We start from the raw sequence: 19,953 nt of genomic DNA, 5'->3' as shown, positions 1-19,953 counted from the left end.
GTTTTCCAAATAGTTTTTTAAGTGTCTGTCAAATCTGTCAATTACCTGCTTAAGGTTACTTCCCACTTCTTCAAAATCTCTGAAGTTCAAAGTAAATAATTGTTACAACAGTTAAATCCAGTATTTGCAAGGAGACTATTTCCTGAGATTTTGACATTTCAATTAAGATTGCAATAGTCTTACCCCTGCCTTTTCAAAGATGATCAAATATATCACATTGGAAAACCGTGTAATCTTGTTTGGAACCTTCTCTCATGCTCTTGCCCTCAGTAAGAGATCTGCTAGAGAACTTTAATACAAATCAGAAACTTAATTTAAGTAAATGGTGCTAAAAGAGAAACTTTTGGCTCAGTACTTTGAATCTTTGGACTATTAATAACCAAGAGAACTGTATTTTCAAGCTGGTGTGTTGTTCATCTATTCTGCTCCCAACTTTGATCTCAGTATTTACAGAGTGTCTGTGAAGTCTGGAAACAAAGAAGGAAATGCGTAATGCCATCTTGAATTCTCTTCAATCTGCAAAAAAATAAGAATACAACAGAATAAGACTGACAGAATGGTACAATCAAATAACAAAACAAAAAAGAGTAAGTAAATTAAATAAAGAAAAAGAAATAACACTATCTATGTTTCCAGACTTTATGGAAATCCTCCCTGTGAAATGGTGGGGTGTGTTGAGCCGTGAGTAGCTTGGTGAAATGGGAAACTCCAATGCAGGAAGTGGTGCTTTTCTGATGCTGCTAATTAAGGAATGTGGAACCCTTCCTTCTGAGTCAGCTTGGCGGTATGTGGAACTCTGGGCTGCTTGCTGCTTACATGACTATTGCATGAAACTTTGGAAATAAAACCAGAATATCTTGCCACTTAACACTTAAGAGGCAGGAGGTGGTATGTGTGTGTTTAAATGGTTCCTAATCTTAAAAATGCTTCGCTGCAGCTGGCCTTGTTATCAGCTGATCATATTTACAGCATCGTCTCAGACAGTGGTGCAACCCACAGAGAGGAATTGGACCATTTATGGGGTCGCATTTTAAGGTGCCTAGGCTTATCAGAGTATTCTGACGATTCACTACTACTGCACAGCAATAAAAACATCTCTGTGGGACTGTCAATTCTTTGTAATTTCTTTTTGGTAAAATAAATGTTAATTTTTTTTTTTTTCAAAGATAATACAGGCATATAAGAGAAAATTAATTTGAGAAAAAGAGGAGGTAGAAAAAGGTCATGCATAGCCCGTGATAAAAAAATAGCCGTTAAAAAATGTTTACTAGAAAAATTTTCCAAAAAATTTTTTGATGTGGGCCATTTCAAAAGTCTCTAATTTATTGCAGTAGTGCTTCTCTTTTATGTGTTGTTTTTTGGCCACAAAGCACGTGGGATCTTACTTCCCCGACCAGGGATTGAACGCGTACCCTCCCCAGCATTGGAAGGCAAAGTCTCAACCACTGAACTGCCAGGGAAATACCAAGAAATTTTGAAATGAACATAACAATAGAGAGAATCAGTTCTGCAGTTTCAAGATGTGAACCACATTTGCTTCAATTCTCTCCTATTTGAAATTTGCTAAAGCATTATAAATTTCAATATATCATGCCATTCTCCTCCTATACTCTTCAATATATGTCTCTAAAAAAAGTGTGCTTTTTTTCCCCTAGTAACTCAAAATGCCATTATCACAGCGAATGAATGAACAATAAGTCCTCGCTATCACATAATGTACAGTCCATGCTCAAGTTTCCCTGATAAGAAAACCAATTTTAACAGTTTTATGTATTCTTATATGCTACTTGCTTACTAAGAAAAAGACAGTTTATGAAAAATATGATTTTGCATCTTGATTTTTTTCCATTTGCTCTTTTAACTATTTCCCAATGGCATTCTTTTTCAAAACTTTCTGATTTCAAAATGGCTATGTGCACAAGTGGGGCATAATTGGGATGATTAGCTGTTTCTGTATGTTTCCACGTGGGTGTGGAGAGAGAGTGTGCGTGTATTGTTCCTCTCCTTGTAGTAAATCTTGTTGCCTTGAATGTCTTTGTTCATGACACCTTTTCCTCGATCGGGCTATTTCCTTTGGATAGATTTAGGGAGTGTTATTACTGCACCCAGATGTATGAACATTTGTAAGACCCTTGACTTGTATCACTGAGTTGTTTACAAAAGGACTGTACCAATTTACACTTCCACTTACAAAGGATGAGAGAGTCTCTATTAAAATGTTTAAAGGCAATGCTTTTCAGAGCTCTTATAAAATCATTGGCTCGGGCTGACTCGTGTGTCATATGGTCAGAGCCATCTCAAAATAAATAAATACACATTTTCTATAGCCATAAAAAGCTGGCATGCGCAGACTGCCAAACAACCACAAACTAACTTTGATTAAACGAGGAAGCCGGGCTGCTTGTTGAAAATGTGGTAATGAGATAGTCTCTACCCGGCCGGGAAGCCCGTCGTGGAGGGGGAGGGGCGCCCTGCATTTCTTCCTGCCTCTACCCATCCTGGAGAAGGCAGAAAAGAACAGGTCAGCGATCTTTACGTTTTTTTTTTTTTTTAAGCTGAGTGTTTTTATTTGTTTCCATATGGCTGAGGGGGTGATGCAAAAATACGATTGAAATCGGGTTGGAAACTAGCAGAAAACTTCTGGTGGCAGGCGCTTCCTGTAAACGCAGCCCCGTGGTACCGGGTAACAGAGGATTAAGGCAGAGCCATTTTAGCCTGGAGTCCAAATTCTACTTTGTCTCCTTGGGGACACGTTGTTCTTATTCCTTGACTTCAGACACAAGGGCTTGAGAAACTTGTTTATTTCTGTGTGTAGCATTATTTAAAGGACATAGCATAGTAATTAGAAATTATTATAGAAAATTCAGTTGTATTAGTTTGGAGAAATTTATGTGTCAGATTTTTAAATTTAAACAGGGAAGAAAGAAAGGCTATATCATTACTGTTGTGTTTATTGGGGAGAAAAAAAAAAGAGAAAAGGAACCTGATAAGAAAATACTTAACAAGATAGTCTTTAAGAGCATCTGAATCTTTCATTCTTTGCTTTTTCTTTTCTTTTCTTTCTTTTTGTAAAAGTTCAGGAAAGATGGTCCTATTTTCCTCACTTGTTTTTTACACTGTTTTCATCCCACTTGTTGAAGCCGTTCCTCAAAGCAAGTGGGAACAAAACATAATCTTCTAAAATATTTTTAAGAGGACACACAGGCTTGGTATTTGTAAAAATATGTCAACAAAATGTGCTAACCACATTTGAAAAAAAAAAGTTGTCAAAGAAGCCAAGGGGATTAGTTCAGTTGAAGGGCTGATTAGGACAGGGAGAAGGATGGCTAGTGTCATTCTGGCTGACGTTTATTGAGTCACTTTTAAGGCTGTTTAGGTCCCATTGCCATCAGCTTCTTTAAGCCTTAAAGGTGTCCGGCGCACTGGGGACTCATTATTCCCATTTTACAGATGAGACAGGGAGGCCAGGTCATCGGGCTGGGACCTCCGGGCAGTGCACTCAGGATGTGGATCCAGGAAGGCTCTGGGCACTGGACTTGATTCAGTTCCGGTTTCTGGGGGAAACAGGCTGCTAGTGCTGGGAGCTGCTGAGAGCCGAGTGGTGAAGGAGCTGGGGCGGGATTAACCAGCTCCAGAGGTTTAGGGCAGCTGTCTGATCTCCCGTCTAGACTCAGGGATTTTTCTGGTCGCTCTGTGCCTCTCTAGGGTGTGGCTCTGGCCCTAAGCTCTCCAGCGTTTCCCCCGGCCCGGGGTCCTGCTGGCGGGCGTGGCCTGAGCGCGCACCTACCGTCTGAAGGTTGCTGTTCCCACCCTTCGCCGCCGCCCCTCACCTCCCACCTCGTCCTTCTGGGGGCCTCCTTGACCTTCCGCTGGGAGAAGATGCCCGGGGGACCCTGAGAGGCAGGTTGTCTCCGAACCTCCGAGAGATCGCCCAGATTAAGGTATCCTGATTTTTCAAAGGATTTCGCTTGCTTAGCCAATGTTGGGTGGACTAGAAGATGACTGAAAGCGACTCAGTTCTGGAGAGAGCAATACGGGTCCAAATCCTTTTCTCCCCTTCACCTGCTATAAGCACACTCGCTTCTCTTCTCTAACCCACGGAAAGGCACTGTGGCAGGGTCCTGCAGTGGCCGAGCTTCTGTGGCCGGAGGCAATAATCTGTATCATATTCAGTTCAGTCCAGTCCAGTGGCTCGGTCGTGTCCGACTCTGCGACCCCGTGGACTGCAGCCGCCAGCTTGCTCTGTCCATGGGATTTCGCAGGCAAGAATACTGGAGTGGGTAGCCATTCCCTCCTCCAGGGGGTCTTCCCGACCCAGGGATCCAACCCCGCGTCTCCTGCCTTGGCTGGTGGGATCTCCACCGCTGAGCCACCTGGGAAACCCACCGTGCAGCAGATTGTCTCCAAAGCTTCTTACCGGAGCGGATGTATTCATTTCTCCAAGCACACTTGTCAGTGCGCGTTCTTACCTCATCCGTAAAAGGGGGGGAAGAGGCAGAGTTCGAACGAGGGGACAGGAGAGATGGCTACTGCGGAGTCTCGGTGTGAACCCCGCTTCTGAGCACAGCCCTTTAACCACCATCCACGTGACCGCTCAGAGTTGCAGGTTTCTAATCCGGGCTTCCCTGGTGGTTCAGATGGTGAAGCCTCTGCCTGCAATGCGGGAGACCTGGGTTCAATCCCCAGGTCGGGAAGATCCCCTGGAGAAGGAAATGGCAACCCACTCCAGTATTCTTGCCTGGAAAATTCCATGGACAGAGGAGCCTGGTGGGCTACAGTCCATGGGGTCACAAAGAGAGTCGGACACGACTGAGCGACTTCACTTTCACTTTCACTTTCAGTCTGGGTGAAGGGGGTAGTAAGTCGCCCTGGGTATCCAGAAGTGGTGCATACAATGTACTGGGACCATAGTAAGTGCTCCACCAGTGATCCTGATTATTATCCTCTGTTCTCCTAAGGCCAACATCAACAATTTAGGATGAAAAAGAATGGCGTGTGGCAGCGTGGGCTTTGGAATTAAACTGGGCTAAAATTTCATTTTATTCTTGTCGAACCTCAAGGAAGTTAAAGAAGCTAGTAAGTCAGCAAGCAAACCTCTGCTGGCTCCAGTTTCCTCATCTGGCAAATGAATTTAAATATTCTTAATTTATACATAAATATAAATTCATGTATAATTACATAAATATAGATAGGATATCAGGAGAACTCAGTAAAGCCTTGGGTACATTAGGTGTGGAGTTAAGACTGGCACATAGCAGGGGCTCAATAAATTGTTTTATTTTTCCTGTCTTCTTATCCTTTTTATTTCTTCTATTACTATTATTGTTGTTATCAAAGTCACCTGAAAATATGAACACACAAATATCTGAGTGCTTTTGGCAAAGGAGACTATCTGCTTGACTATTTTAGAAGTGTTCTTAATTTTTACCATCTCTTTAATAAGCTTCTTAATACCCGGTCATTATTCCTCTGCTCAAACCACTCAATAGCTTTCAGGCACATTCAGATAAAATCCTATCTTCTCAAAACCCCAAAGGCCCCAGGCAACTGATGTCATCGCCACCACTCTCATTTTTGATTTGTCTCTTTCTACTCCACACCAGCCACTCCGCCACCATGCTGGCCTCCTCGGTTGCTCCTTGAATCACTGGGCATACATACCCTTTAAGGTCTTAGAAGGGCCAACCTTTTAGACTCTTTCCTCAGGAGTCCGCATGGCTCCCACTGTCACCCTGTTCAGATCTTTACTCAGATGGCTGCCCCTATGAAGTCATCCCAGACTATCTTATTTAACACCCCCTCTCCCCCTTCATTTACTGACCGCTTCTCCCCTTATTTTTCTCCTTGCCACAAGGGACTTGGGGCTTAATTCCCTGCCCAGGAATCAAACCCGCATCCCTGCATTGGGAGGGAAGAGCCTGAACCGCTGGACCACCAGGGGAGACCCGGCACTTAATGGAGCACATTAGAATGTTAAATGCTAACTCTGTGGTGATAGGCATTTTGGTTGGTTTGCTTTCCAACTGCATTCCTAGCACCTGGAACAGTGCCCGGTACACAGTAGGTGCTTAATAAATGTTGTGGAGGAAAGAAAATGCATGAGTGAATGAAAGAACCTAGGGAGCATGTTTATTTAGTTAAATGGTACAGCTAAGAGCGCATTCTTTTAATTAAATGTGCGATGTGCTAAGGCGCTTCAGTCGTGTCTGACTCTGCCACCCTGTGGAGTCAGGCTCCTCTCTCCATGGGGTTTTCCAGGCAAGAATACTGGAGTGGGTTGCCATTTCCTTTTCCAGTGTTTAATTAAATAGAACAGCTAAATATTGAGCCACTTCTTGTGTGCCAGCAACTTCGACATGGAGGAGAGCGGCCTTCCCTCTGAGGGGCCTGCAGTTTACACAGGTGGGCTCAGCCTGGTCCAGCCGGTGTCACAAAGGTGAGGGAACAAAGAGGGCGGAGGCCTCCGCAGCGGCCTGGGGGGCGGGCAGGGTGGCTCCGGAGGGCCTTGTGCACACGCATGGCACGTGTGTTTGGAGACAGGCAGGCGGCCGGAGCAGGGAGGCGGGCACGCAGAGAGTGCGGCATCTCCTGTTCATGAGAAGGCAGTAGGTGGGGGCACTAAACATTTTATTGCCTGTTTTGTCTTTAATTTCTGAGGTTATTCCACACAGTTTGGAATTTCTTGTTAGTACGCATATGTGTATGCTTTACATGTAAAGAGATTAAAATTTTAGCTATCACCAAAATGCCCTGGATCCTTGCCCATTTTTGAGAATTAGCCAAATTTGGTGTATTTGCATATGTGTATATATTTATATATTTATTTATTGAGATATAATGACGTGTAACATTATATTAGTTTCAAGTGGTACAAGATAATGATTTGGTTATTTATGTATGTTGAGAAGTGATCAGCATGGATATATCTTATGTGTGTGTTCATAAATATATTTACATTACATATACATACAAATATACGTGTATATGTATACACGTGTGTACACATACACAATGTAATACATATAAATGTACATTATTAAATATATACTATATGTGTAAATGTAAATATATGTGTAAATATAAATATATATTTATTTTATAATACACACATAAATATACAATATACATGTATTTCCTTTGGAAAATACATTAATGTGTATATATTTTTAAACAAAAGTATGGCATTCCTTTTTGCAGGTTTTTAAACAAATTCACTTTTTAATTGAAGAATAGTTGCTGTACAGAATGTTGTTGTTTTCTCAGACATCAACATAACTCAGCCGCAGGCAGCAGCTTTGTTCTTTTATTCCACCACGTCTTCCTGATCTAGCCATACTACTTCATTCTTTCTAGCTGCTATCTGCATTCTTCAGTGTGGATATAGCACAGTGTATGCGGCCATTTCCTTTTGATGAAGACCTAGGTTGTTTCCATTTCTCACTCTTATAAACAGTACTGCAGTGAACATCCTTGTACATGCTTCTTTATGTAACTCAGTGGTTATTTCTCTAGAGTAGGTATTCTGATTACGTGCTTTTCTGCTTATGTCTTAATTTGTTTACGATTTCTCCTGTTAAAATATAAGCTCCACAAGGGTAGGAATCCAGTCCGTTTTGTATCTCACTGCTTAAGTGCTATCTAGCTGAGTGCCTGGGACAGAGGAGTGCGCCCACATAAATACTTGTGGAATGCATCTGGCCGAAAGGTCGGCTGGGCCGTGTGTAGTGTTGTTCCCTGAGAGAGGGAACTATGGTTTATTTTGGTAAAACTGGAGATGTTACCGAATCTTCACTGCACAGGGCAGTGGCAGGGGGTTATTTTCGGGGCTCAGGAAAAAGTGTTCTGGGTTAAGAAGACAGGGACAAGAGGATCGGTTATGAGATTGTTACACAGATAAGAATGAAACAAGATCCAAGGGCTCTGGAAATGCAAAAGGGTGCATTTGGGAGATTCTGAGATGGTAGGAGCTGTAAGACTTGCGAACTGATCAGCTCTGACAGGCAGGGTAAAAGGGAGGCATGGAAGTTTTTGAGACTTCATCTTACAAACATATACTTCCTCTCAGCTCTGCGAAAAGCACTCTGCTAATTGCTGTTGGGACATAATTTGCTTGACCTTTTCTTCTTACCTTCAGTACCTTCACAGGAGACTAGCAGACTGTTAGGGAAGCTGGCCGGGACACCGGAACGCCAGGGAGCGGCTGCGGTGGGAGGGGGCAGCCAGGGGCAGCCCGCGAAGGAAGGCCGTTCCAGGACGGGGGAGGGGAGGCTGGCTGGGCCAGGAGCTTTCAACCTTGCCCCAGAGCCGCGCAGGGCTGAACGTTCAGGAAATAAGTGTCAACAGTGTGCATCAGGGTTCATTTTTAGAAGAGCTTTAGGTTGGTGACAGAGCTGGGGTTTGACGCTGGGTTCAAATGGTCCACTGACCTTCATCTGGAATCAGACTGTTAGCTGTGTGACCTCAGGCAGCCTGCTCAAGGCTCCTGAGCCTTGGGTTCCTCTTTTTTAAAAGAAAGGCATAAGATGGTTAAGTAATAAGGACTTACTGTGTCATGCAGGGAACTCTGCTCAGTGTTATGTAAAAATAAAATTTTATTTTTATAAATAGAGCATCTATCTGATAATAAAAAAATAGGCGGGGGGGAGGGGGTAGAAAAAAGGAAAGGCAGTAATAACTCAAGGGGTGAAGATTGATCAGATTACAGCCGGTGCCAGGTGTGGTGATCAGGAAGGCAGGGCTGATTCTAAGATCTTACCCTCAAGGGGAGGAGAATGTGGTCTTGAAGTAAGAGGGCTGTAACTTCTTCAATTTTTGCCACGCTTCTTTAAGTGGGATGAGATCCTTGAAGATAATCTCTTGAGGAAGAAACACTTGAAGTTCTATAGTTCTTCCAGTCTTACTTTTTTTTTTGGTGGCAGACTAGTGCTCTAGAACAAAGTCCAAAGTCTTCAGAGGGCCCACTAGGCCTTACCAGAAATTCTGTCTGTCTTCTCAGAGACATTGGAATTTCGGGGCAGGGCCCTGATATGATCAGACTTGACTTAAAAAAAATATATATATTTATTTATTTATTTGGCTGTGCTGGGTCTCGTTGTGGTGTGCCAACTCTTTGTTGCAGTATGTGGGATTTAGTTCTCCGACCAGGGATTGGAGCTGGGCCCCCTGCCCTGGGAGCATGGCGCCTTAGCCACTGGACCACCAGGGAAGTCCCCAGATTGGACTTTTGAATCGTAAGGAGCTTGGGGTGTGGCAGAGATGGGCACCCACTTCCCTTACAGTTGTTTCCCCAGCACGTGGGGAGCACGCCCGGCTCACAGTAGGTGCGCGTGCCATTGGCTGGAGACGTGTTAAACGCCTGCGCGGAAATCAACGCCGAGGACAGCTGCTTCATCGTGTTACTAGGAGAACGTACTGAGACGGTAGATGGCACGTGCCTGGCACACAGCATTCACCCTCAGTTTGCATCTAGTATTTAATGAACATCTTCTGTGTGCTAGTAGTACATAGGGTCTAGCAGTACATCCGCAGGGTCCCGGGGAGATACCACGAGGTGCTGGGGTGAGGCCTTGCTGGGGTCTGCACAGGAAAAAGAGGCCACTGTGATGAAGGACACTGGGGTGAGGGGGAGGGGAGAGAGGCGCTGAGGGGAGACCTAGGCAGGGGACCCCCTTGTGAGGGAAGCGCTGTGTATGAGGACGAGGACAGAGGCCCTAGAGGCAGCTGCTGAATTTAGACACCTGGCTCTGCTGCTTATTACCAGCTGTTTAATCTCCTGGTACCCAGGTTCTTTGTCTATAAAAGTGGGAAAACACAGGCCCTGCCTTGCAGGACTGTTAGGTGGATTAAGTGAGTTACCAACTAGAACGCACAGTGGACCCAGGTAGCGTCCGTGCTTCTCGGCAGGTTGGCCCGTTTCTGGCACCGGAGCGTCTTAAGTCTTGGTGGTTTAGTCCACACAGCCCATCCCAAGGCAGAGACGTGCAGGAGGCTCTGCCGGCAGTGAGTTTGGGCAAGTCCCCATTTTGATGGAGTTAACAGTCTGATTCAGACCAAAAAATTCATAACCAACCAACTCTATAAGCCATTCCTACACCGATCATCTCATCCAAACCAGAGAAAAGTGAGTTCAGAGCCTCTGAATACGCTTTTAGCAAAGTATAGGACCTGTTGGGTTAAATGGACATGAATTTGAGCAAACTCCTGGAGACAGTGGAGGCCAGAGGAACCTGATGCTCTGCAGTCCATGGGGTCGCAAAGAGTAGAACAGGACTTAGCGACCGAACAACAAAAGGTCGTCAAGGGGGCCGAGTTCCAAGAATATTCAGAGTTGAGTCCAGACAGAAGTGGAGCCCCCTGCCGAGTTGATACTCAGTAGTCAAGACAAGAGTTATGGTAACAATCCTTTGCTGTTACAGTTTCCCTCTGGTATGACACAGGGCAACCCAACCATCCAACTAGGCAGGTCGAAGAGAGGTTAGAAGCCCCCTTGTACATATGAGGAAACAGCCCAGACCCCTGTGAGTGGCCTAAATGCTCAAACTTCAGGTCCCTTTTGGCTGGATCTCACTGCGGCTGAGTTCTGCTGTTCGGTCGCCAAGTCCTGTCCCACTCTTTGCAACCCCATGGACTGCAGCACACCAGGCTCCCCCGTCTTTCACTGCCTCCTGGAGTTTTGTTCAAACTCATGTCCATTGAGTAGGTGATGCCATCCAGCTGTCTCATCCTCTGTCACCCCCTTCCCCTCCTGCCTTCAATCTTTCTCATCATCAGGGTCTTTTCCAATGAGTCATCTCTTCGAATCATGTGAGTTGTGTACATTAACGTTATTTCTATATTCATTTGTCTGGAACGCATTTATTGATTTCCTCTGTAGACAGACATCATACTAAGACTTAGATGTCAGCAGAGAACAAAGCACAGTGTCATGTATTTTTATGGAGTTTGGGCTCTAGTGGGAAGGGGTGAGGAAGGAATAATTGCTATAATGGTGAGTATGAGGGCATTGGTTTGAGCTGGGGGGTACCTGGCAGGGATGCGTGATCCAGAGTCGTCAGTGGCCGACCCATCTCTCTACTGGATCTTTCTTCTCCATCCGCATTCCCTTCCCGGAGAGCCTAATGCGATTCTATGGTCTTATGGATCTGTTAGTGGTGGGGGATTTTGGGAGAAGGTCTGAGAGTTGAAATCCAGAAATAATTTCTGGACATCTAAATGGAACTGGAGTGGACAGCTGGAAATATATTTTGGGCTTTGAGGGGAGAAGTCTGGGTGGGAAATATACAAATTTAGGCGCCTTGTAGATGGTATTTTGAGCCATTGGACAGGATGAAATACTTGGAGAATGTGTAGGAAAAAAACCAGGCTCCCGCGATTCTGAGCACATCAGAATCTGGAGTCAGGGGAACAGAGCTAGCGAAGGCAGGGAGAAGGGGCAGCCAGTGAGGACTGGTGGGAATCAGGAGGAGAGGTGGTGTCCCAAATCAGGAGAGAAAGTGTTTTGAGGAAGGGGTTGACTCTGTCAAGGGCTGCAGATGAGATAAAATAAAGCTAGAGCAGAGAACTGACCCTCTTTGCTGTCCTGCTACCAGTTTCACAACCAGGCCTTGTGATTTCCCTGGTGGTCCAGTGGTTAGGACTCTGCATTTCCACTGCAGGGGGCATGAGTTCGATCCCTGGTCCGGGAACTAAGATCCTGCATGCTACCCAGTGCCACCAGAAAACCCAGAAAAAGCCAGTCCTTGCCTCTGTCTCATTATTTCCTTGCTTCCCAGTTCTCACTCGCTGGGCCCCTTGCAGTGGCCTCCCCAGGGCAGCCTGTCCTCTGCCCTGAGCCTTTTCACCTTCTGCGGCTCATCTTAGAAAGCTTTCCTGGCGGGGTCTGCTCCTCAAGGAGCCCCAGTCCAAAAAACAGCAGGCTCTTCCCGTCTCCACAGAGCCTGTGTTGTCAGCCTCCCTCTAGAAAACAAGCTCCAAAAGGGGCAAGAGCTTCATTTGCTTTGTTTACTGTAAGCTATGGGTCCGGCGCCTACAACAGTGCCAGGCCCGCCAGACTGTGGGCTTACAAGCTTCATGCAGTGTCCCAATTCTCTCAAGTCTTATATAAACAGAAATATTTATATAAATAATTGTATTATTATATAGTTCTTCCAGTTTTATTGAGCTTTGATTACCACATGTGCTCAGGAGCAGTCGTGTCTGACACTTTGCAACCCCAAGAACCGTAACCCGCTGGGCCCCTCTGTCCATGGGTTCTCCAGGCAAGAGGACTGGAGTGGGATGCCATTTCCTTCTCCAGAGGATCTTCCTGACCCAGGGATCGAACCCATGCCTCCTGCATTGGCAGGAGGGTTTTTTTTTTTTTTTTTTTTACCCCTGAACCACCCGGAAAGCCCAAATTATTACCATTATAGCATTGTATAAGCCTAAATTGTACAATATACTAATTTGATATATGTACATATTTCAGAAATGATGACCACAATAAGTTTAATGAACAGAGTTACAAATATTTTTTCCTTGTGATGAGAAAGGTCTGCTTCTACAAGAATATACAGAGAATATGGCCAACGTTTCAAAACTTTAAATGAAGTAGACATGACTGACTAGGCACACACATAACCTATAAAAATGTTGAATCATTGTGCTGTCTACCTGAAACTCACATACTGTTGTAAATCAGTTATACTTTTTGGGGGGAAGGTCTTAGTTCCCCAACCAGGGATTGAACCCTGGGGCCACTATAGTGAAAGCTCTGGCTCCTAACCACTGGACTGCCAGGGAATTCCTTAACTATAGTTCAATTAAGAAAAATTTTTTTGAAGATTTACTTCCCTCTCCCTCCATCACACGATTTGATGGATCAGGAATGGAAACCCATGGAGATGAAATAGTATTCTAGGATTAATGCAACTGTCTAGAGGTTGAAACGGGAATATTTGAGCCCAAGATTGGATTACTGGAGAGAAGACATTCCAACATCTTGCCACGGCTCCCTGCCCAGAGAGAGTTTAAACCTCTCAGGAGGAACAGAAGCTGATTTTTTGAAAGGCTCGGAAGAGAGAAGTAGGCGAAGGGAACCCAGGGCTGGAGCCTCTGGGTCAGAGAGAAGCTGTGGCTTAGAGCTCTGAGTGACGGGCTTGCCAAGACTTGAGGCTGGAGAGTCAGGCAGGGCCCAGATCGGCAGGGCTGGCAGGCAGGCAGGCAGGCAGGCAGGCCCTGGAGTTTGTTCTTCTTTCCCGAGGCAATAGGAAGCCACTAAACAGGGTGGTGACACCGTCTGATTTACACTGTGAAAAGATCTCTTGGGCTATGGGTGGAGAACATATTAAGGCAAACCTAGAAAGGAAGGTTTGCAGACACCGTGGCGTGTTGGCAGGAGTGAGAGCTCACGGTGCTGTGGGGTAAAGGCTCCCCTTGCGTTGGAGATGGAGGTCCGGGGGCAGGTTTGAGATACAGTAAGATAGAAGCTACAGGCCCTGCTGATGGGTGAAGGGGGTGGGGGTGCGTGTGTGTAGGGGGATGGAGATGAAATACCAGTTTGATTTCTAGATTTTGGCATAAGTGGGTGGATGGAAGATGGTTCCCTGTTTTGAGATGATGATGAAAACTGGATTTCAGGACACGCCAGTTACCTTCCTCTCCTATCGTCACCCCTTCCTCACCCCTTGGGTCCCCATCTAGAATATTCGATGAGGACAAATGCTTTAAAGAGGTGCTCCAAAAGTTATATGACCCATTTAATTTATTTTTCTTCTAGTTTTATTGTGATATATTCAATGTGCGGTATTGCGTAAGGTTAAGGTGTATAGCGTAATGGTTGACTTAAAAAACAATCATGAAGTGATCATAGTAGGTTTAGTGAACACACATCATCTCATACTGACACACACACACCAATTTTCTCTTGTGATGAATACTCAGGATTTACTGTTTCGCTTTCATAGATAACATTAACTACATCAATTGTGTTAATTATATCAATCGTGTTAATTAGATCAATCATGGTGCATACTACATCCCTAGTACTTGTTTATATATATATATATATATATATACATATATATAATATATATATGTTTGAGGTATAGTTGATGTATAGTATTATGTTTCAGGTATACAAAGTGACTCAAAACTTTTAAGGGTCCATTTATGGTGGTTCGAGAATACTGGCTCTATCCCCTGACTTGCACACTACATCCTGGTAGCTTGTTTACTTCCCTGCGGAGTAGTTCGCAGCCTTCATCTTCCTCCCCCGTCTTGCCCCTCCCCCCTCCCGTCCCGCACTGATAACCACCAGTTTGTTGTCTGTATCTGAGTGTTTCTTTTTTTTTGCTATAGCCTCTAGTTTGTTTTATTTGTGACCCGTGTAATTTGTCAAGAACGTTTAATTGACATTCTGAGTGGAGACCTCCTTGGGCCAATCGTGCAGGATGGTGGAGGGGGGTGTGAATAAGTTGTGCTTGTAGGGTGGGGGAGGGTCCTCAGTCGAGTTACCAGTCATGATTGGTTAGTCAAGTCGGGATTGCATCTAAACCTCTATTTATATTGAGCCTTATTCTTGGCTCCTCCCTTTTTTGGTTTGCTTATAAAAACCAGCAATCACATCTCTTCCAGTATTGTTCAGAGTCAGGTGGACCGGCCAACTCAGGGAGAAAGAGGCCCCCCTGGTTCCAGACCCTGTCTACCCTTCTCAAAGGTAATTTCTGCTATTTGTTTTCGATCATGTACTGTTGTGAAGTTTTACAGGGCATTTAAAATTGTGAGATGACTGAAGGGGATCAGGAAACTTCATAGAAAAGAGAAGTTTCATGTTCCCTGGAGTGGTTGGTGATCCCTACTTCCTTTAGTGCATTCAGTCTTGTTAAAAGAGCTGCCCCAGCTTCCTTCTCAAATGTCCCTTGTAGTTTGCAGAGCTGGCAAGGGCTTGCCTGACTTTTTCATTTTCTTTTCCTGCTAACTCCTCACTGCAGTTTTTCAGGTTTTCCTGCTCTGAACACTGAATTCTTTTAAGTCTGTCTTGGCACCGTTTCAGCCCCTGGATTTACATACAGTTTCCAAATCGCTTCTCTATAATAGTTCCACAGTAAAACAAATACTTGCGAAAGTAAGAAGATAGTACCGGCATTCTCTTCTTTTCATTAAGGCTAACTCTCAAATGGTGATTCCAATGGATGTTAAACATAGCAAATCAGAAGGGGTTTGGTTTTGTTTTGTTAGAAAGCTGAGAATGCGGTGGCAGGCAGGAGGAGCTGGAGAGAAAATCAGAAGTTAGCTAAAGGCAGAGGGCTCCTATCACGAGGATTAGATCGGAGATAATGGTGCGATTTTATAAGCATACACTGGGAAATAGATCTTAAGAAAGGCTGGTCTGTTTGGATAACTGTGAAAAATGAGGTGTAGCTGATGTGTGCGGCATTAGGAGGGGGTAAAGTGGGGTCTTTCCCTCTCTCCCCGAATAACGTGTGAGCAGGAGCATCAGCTCACGTTGGAAGGGACATTTCTGGCTCCATTGTGTCGCCTGCGTCTCTGCAGCACCTGACTCGTTTAGAGAGAGTCTAGCTGGGGGGTGGCGATGGCAAAACAGGATTACGCGTGGGCGGAGCTAAGTCTATGGAGCCCAACGTTCGATTTTCGATTTTCATTTCATAAGATAATAATGAGTTCTTAGCTTTACTACAAAACCGAGTGTTCCCAGTGCCCTCCTGTTGCTTCTGGAGTTTTCATTCTTAATTGTTTTAACCATACATGCTTTCTAAGGAAATCTGAAGTGTGGGTCTCCACCATCTATAAGGGACGAATGTGGCTCGCGAGACGCCCTTTCGGCGCATTCAGCTCACTCTGTGTCCATTTAAAAACACAGTACGTGTTTGCAACCCAGCTCTCAGACACTGGCAGAATTTTGCAACGACTTCCCAGTTTTGTTGGCACGTCTCCAGGAACAAGGTTCTTTGTAATTCTTTGCTCAAACATAAGGGTCGCCTATAAAACTCTTAGGGGACAGTTTAGTTAATACAATTATCTTTCAATTTTAAAAGCCACAACATAATAAGGTTGTTTTTTGTTGTTGTTGCTGTTTTGGCCAGGCTGGAGTGGGGGGGCGGAGGAGAAAGAAACAGTAACTAACAAACCATATGATGCTATTAGGCTCACAAAGTAGGAAATTTGTGAGGGCATAGGGAAAAGCTCCTTTTTTTTTTTTGCTCAGAAAATAATTCAGTAGCAACAAGGTCTGAGAGCCGGGGGAGCCTCATTGTTCTTAGTGAAACGATTATTTGTCAAACATTTTGATTGTTTCCCTATTCCTACTGAAAAGTTTGGACTTTTCTTTTTGCTCCATTTTGACACTAGGAGTTTTAACTACCAGTGCTATTGTGTTTACAGCATTCAAGGTTTCAGAGTTCAAAGGTTATCCATTAACATGTAGAGTGAGGCTACACTTAGGTGAGGACTCAATTTGGTTTCACTTGTTCATCGTTTCTTTGTTTTGTAGTTTTGCCCAGAGTCATTTTTATTTTGATAAGTTAAATGAAGTTTCTTGTTTAGGAAGAGTGTGTGTCTTTGGACTGTGTTTGGGATGTGACTATAAAGACTTTAAAAAATATTTTAAAGAATGATGTTCATCTTCCCTGAGAAAAGGAACTCGAGTACTAGAAGTGATGAAGTGATCAATATCAGTGTACTTGAGTGAAAAAAAAGTTCTGGCTTAAGACTCCTGGCACTGCTAATTAATTAGGTGTGAGTAAGTAATTGGTTCACTTCCTTTTTAAAAAAGACTAACCAGACCATATGTGGGGTTAGTAGTTATATATAAAATGACAGCAAAACATCACACTTGGACGAATTCTTCCCCTTTGCTAAGAAACTGTCTCTCAAATTCCATTTCCTATTTTATTAAGGATTGCATTGCTCACCAATGGAGCATTTAGGTAAGGCTTTTGGGGGTACTGATTTATTAAATATATACTTGAAGGGCCTTTTTGGATACGTTTTAAGTTTTTCCACTTTGGATACATTGAAGGCCAATAAAAATTAAAAAACAAACAAATAGCTATTCGTTTGTGGCAACTTGCATAGCTTTTACTTTTGCATTCGTTTGCATCTTGAGGCAGAGAACTTGGTGGATGTGATTATTGCTTCTGTGGTTCCTCCTTGGGATTTACGTAAACTGGGGGGGAATATCCCTGGCTTTCGGAATCATAACCTTTGTGCGTCTGTGTGAACAAATAAAAAGAATAGTTGGGAAACGCTTTCAGTTCAGGAGAGGGAGGAGGCTTATTTTGTTTTTTTGATCCCCAGCTTTACGTCTGATTTCACCCATGTGGATTTCTATCAAAGCCAAGATGATTCTTGGAACCTAGGCCAAGTTTAGACATTTCAAGTTGGAGCAGCGCAAGCTCAAGCCCTTTCAAAAAAACAGTGACAGTTAAAAGATAGTTTTGTGCAGATGCACATTTGAGAGGCATTTTAATCATCTCATCTCATGGACCTTTCTTATGCCTGAGGAAAACCTGAACAAAACGTGCACAGCTGCCTCCTAACCCCCCGAAGGGCGTCAAGGCCCGTCCTGGCCGGGGGCAGCGCCGCTGACCCGGCGTCCGGGCACACCTTGCGGGGGCGGGGCGGCGGCACTGCGCCTGCGCGCGGCCCTGGCGGCCCCCGCCCCGCGTACCTGTCACTGAACCGCCGGCGCGCGGGCCGCGTGAGGCCGGATGGCGGGAGCGGGGGGGCGGGGCGGCGAAGGGCGCGCGCGTGCGCCGGCGGCGCGGGGTTTGCGCCCGCGCGCCCGCGCGCCCGCGCACGGGGGCGGGGCCCGCGCCGGGGGCGGGACGGGGGCGCGCCGTGCGCGTCACGTGGCCTGGGGGCGGGCCGGGGGCGGGGCCGGCGGCCGGCGGGGCGGGGCGGGGCGTCGCGGAGTCGCGGGGCCGAGGGCGGGCGCAACAGCTGCTCCGCGAGCACTTTCTGACCCAACAGTCCCCGTGCGCCGGACGCGCCGCGGCCCTGCGGCCCTGGGGACCCCCGCGCCTGCACTGTCCCCGCGCGGACGAGTAGGGGGCGCCCGCGCCTCGGCCCCCCGTGAGCACCCCCGCCCCGCTCACCTTAGCCCCGCTCCGGAGGTGAGCCCGGCCCCCAAATTCTCCGGGCGGGGGGTGGGCTGGGGTGGGGGCCGCCACCTTCGGGGGGGCCCTCCCTGGCGCGGGGTCCTCAGGCGGTCTCGCCCGCGGGCTCCGGCCCGGCGGGGGGCCCGGTGCGGGCGCGGGGCCCGGAGGTGCCGGCACAAAAGGCCGAGGGGGGCTCGCCGTGGCCCCCGCCCCGGCGTCCCCGCCCCTACTCCCGCGGACCCCGGCCGTCGCAGGTAAAGGGGCGCTGCGCCCCCGAGCCCGCCCCCCACCACTGCCCTCCACCCCGCCCCTCTCGGGCGCCCCCTCCCCGCCCGGCTGCGCGAGATCCTACCGGCGCGGTGCCGGGGAGCCCCGGGTGTGCACCGGCGGTGTGGCCGTCGCGCTCACTCCGGGGGACCTCAGGACGGCCGGGGGCGCGGGGAAGCCCGGGTCCCCGCGGGGGGCTGGGCGGGGGGCTCCTGTGAAAAGTTGGGTGGCTCCGCCCGGTGCGTCCCCACGCCGGTCGGCCCGGCCGTGGGGGGCGGGTGGGCGGGGGGCGACGGGCCGGCGCGGGGTCCCCGACGATGGCCCGGGAGGGGCCGGCGCAAGTTGGGAACGGCAAAACAATGCGTCCTAACAGGCGTCCCCCGTAGACAATGGCCGGGACCGAGCGCACGGGCCGGCGGAGGGCGCGTCTACCGGGCCGAGGGAGGGGCTTGGCCGCGCCGCAGACCGGGGCGCCCACCCCGGCCAGGCCCCCGGGCGCCCCCAGGCCCGTCCCCGGGCATCCCAGGCTTCTGCCCATCCCAGAGCAGGCGGTGCACCGGGCCGCGTTTCCTGGATGTGTGTGATATGGTTTTTAATTTTTTTTTTATTTCTCCCCTTTAATTTTGAAAGATTTTTTTTAAAAAGCAACTTAAAAAAAGTAACCCTTAAAAGCTTTAAGACTATCACTCAATTCTAGTGGGACGCGAAAAGCCAGCTGGAAGCAGAACTAGGAACTCTATAAAGGGCAGGAGGGATTGAAATGTTAGCCTAAAAGTGTTTCTTTCTTTTTTTTAAAAGGGAAGTTTCTGCCAGGAGGCGCTGAGTGGCGAAACCGCTCAGTTTCAGATGTAGAGCCCTCTTCACTCTTGATTTGGTCCCAAAAGGCGAGCCCCAGGGGGTGGGCAGGGGGCGAGAGGGGAGGGCGCTGCTGGGGGCCCCGGGAGGCTGGATTTGGGGCGGCCCGGGCTGTCTTGCTCGTAGGGGGCCAGACCTGGCCCGCGGGGTGCACAGGCCGGGACCGGCTCGCCGGTCGGGATAGATGTCCAGGTCCGGAGTTGGAACCCACGTTTTAGGATTCAGGGTAGGGCCACCGAGGACGGGAAGTCGCATTCTTGGGCGGGTGGGTGGGGGTGGGGTGGGCCGGGGTTGGGGAGGGGAAGTTTTCGAGCGAGGCTTAGTAACGAGAGCAGGAAAGGGCCATCACTGGCCACTTCTGGGCCCCCAAGTAGCCTATTCACACTGGGAGCAGTGTAAACTTTCCTTCTCTTTTTGTTGTGTTTTCCAAGAAAAGAATAGTCACTTCAGAGTATGAGGCTTTGGTGCGCTGGTTCCACTTTGAAATTCCTTGAGCCTCAGTTTATCTTTCTGGATCAGCCTGTAGGCCCTGCAGTGTTGAGCGTGAACATTCCTTAACGCGTACTGAAGACGCGGAGGCCCCAGTGCTGCTTTGGCAGGTCTGGGGGCCTGTGTTACCTGCCCTGTGCGAGCTAGCGGGCTTCCGCGTTTTCTGGGTCGTTGGCAGACGTTGAGCTGCATGGTTTCAGAACCCGAGGTCTGATTTAGTTCAGGTTGATTCAATTATGTCTTC

General features: G+C 47.3%; 1 protein-coding gene across 10 annotated transcripts in view; it reads left to right on the top strand.

Annotated features, from left to right (window-relative positions):
- Nucleotides 1-2,424: 2,424 nt before the first annotated feature.
- Nucleotides 2,425-19,953, top strand: part of ZNF217 (zinc finger protein 217) — a 36,690-nt gene continuing 19,161 nt past the window's right edge. The window contains exons 1-3 of one of the 10 annotated variants that reach the window (XM_070472770.1): nt 2,442-2,521; nt 3,706-3,941; nt 14,614-14,695. The gene's annotated coding sequence lies outside the window, so the exon portion shown is untranslated. Of the gene's footprint in view, nt 2,522-3,503; nt 3,942-6,539; nt 6,610-10,298; nt 10,393-14,613; nt 14,696-17,918; nt 18,114-18,257; nt 18,353-19,360; nt 19,447-19,953 lie in introns of those variants that run through there. The other 9 variants (XM_070472769.1, XM_070472771.1, XM_070472775.1 and 6 more) reach the window with 9 other exon arrangements.

The sequence above is a fragment of the Odocoileus virginianus genome, chromosome 9 (genome assembly GCF_023699985.2).
Source record: "Odocoileus virginianus isolate 20LAN1187 ecotype Illinois chromosome 9, Ovbor_1.2, whole genome shotgun sequence".
Taxonomy (NCBI): domain Eukaryota; kingdom Metazoa; phylum Chordata; class Mammalia; order Artiodactyla; family Cervidae; genus Odocoileus; species Odocoileus virginianus.
This window is presented reverse-complemented; position numbering and strand designations above follow the sequence as displayed.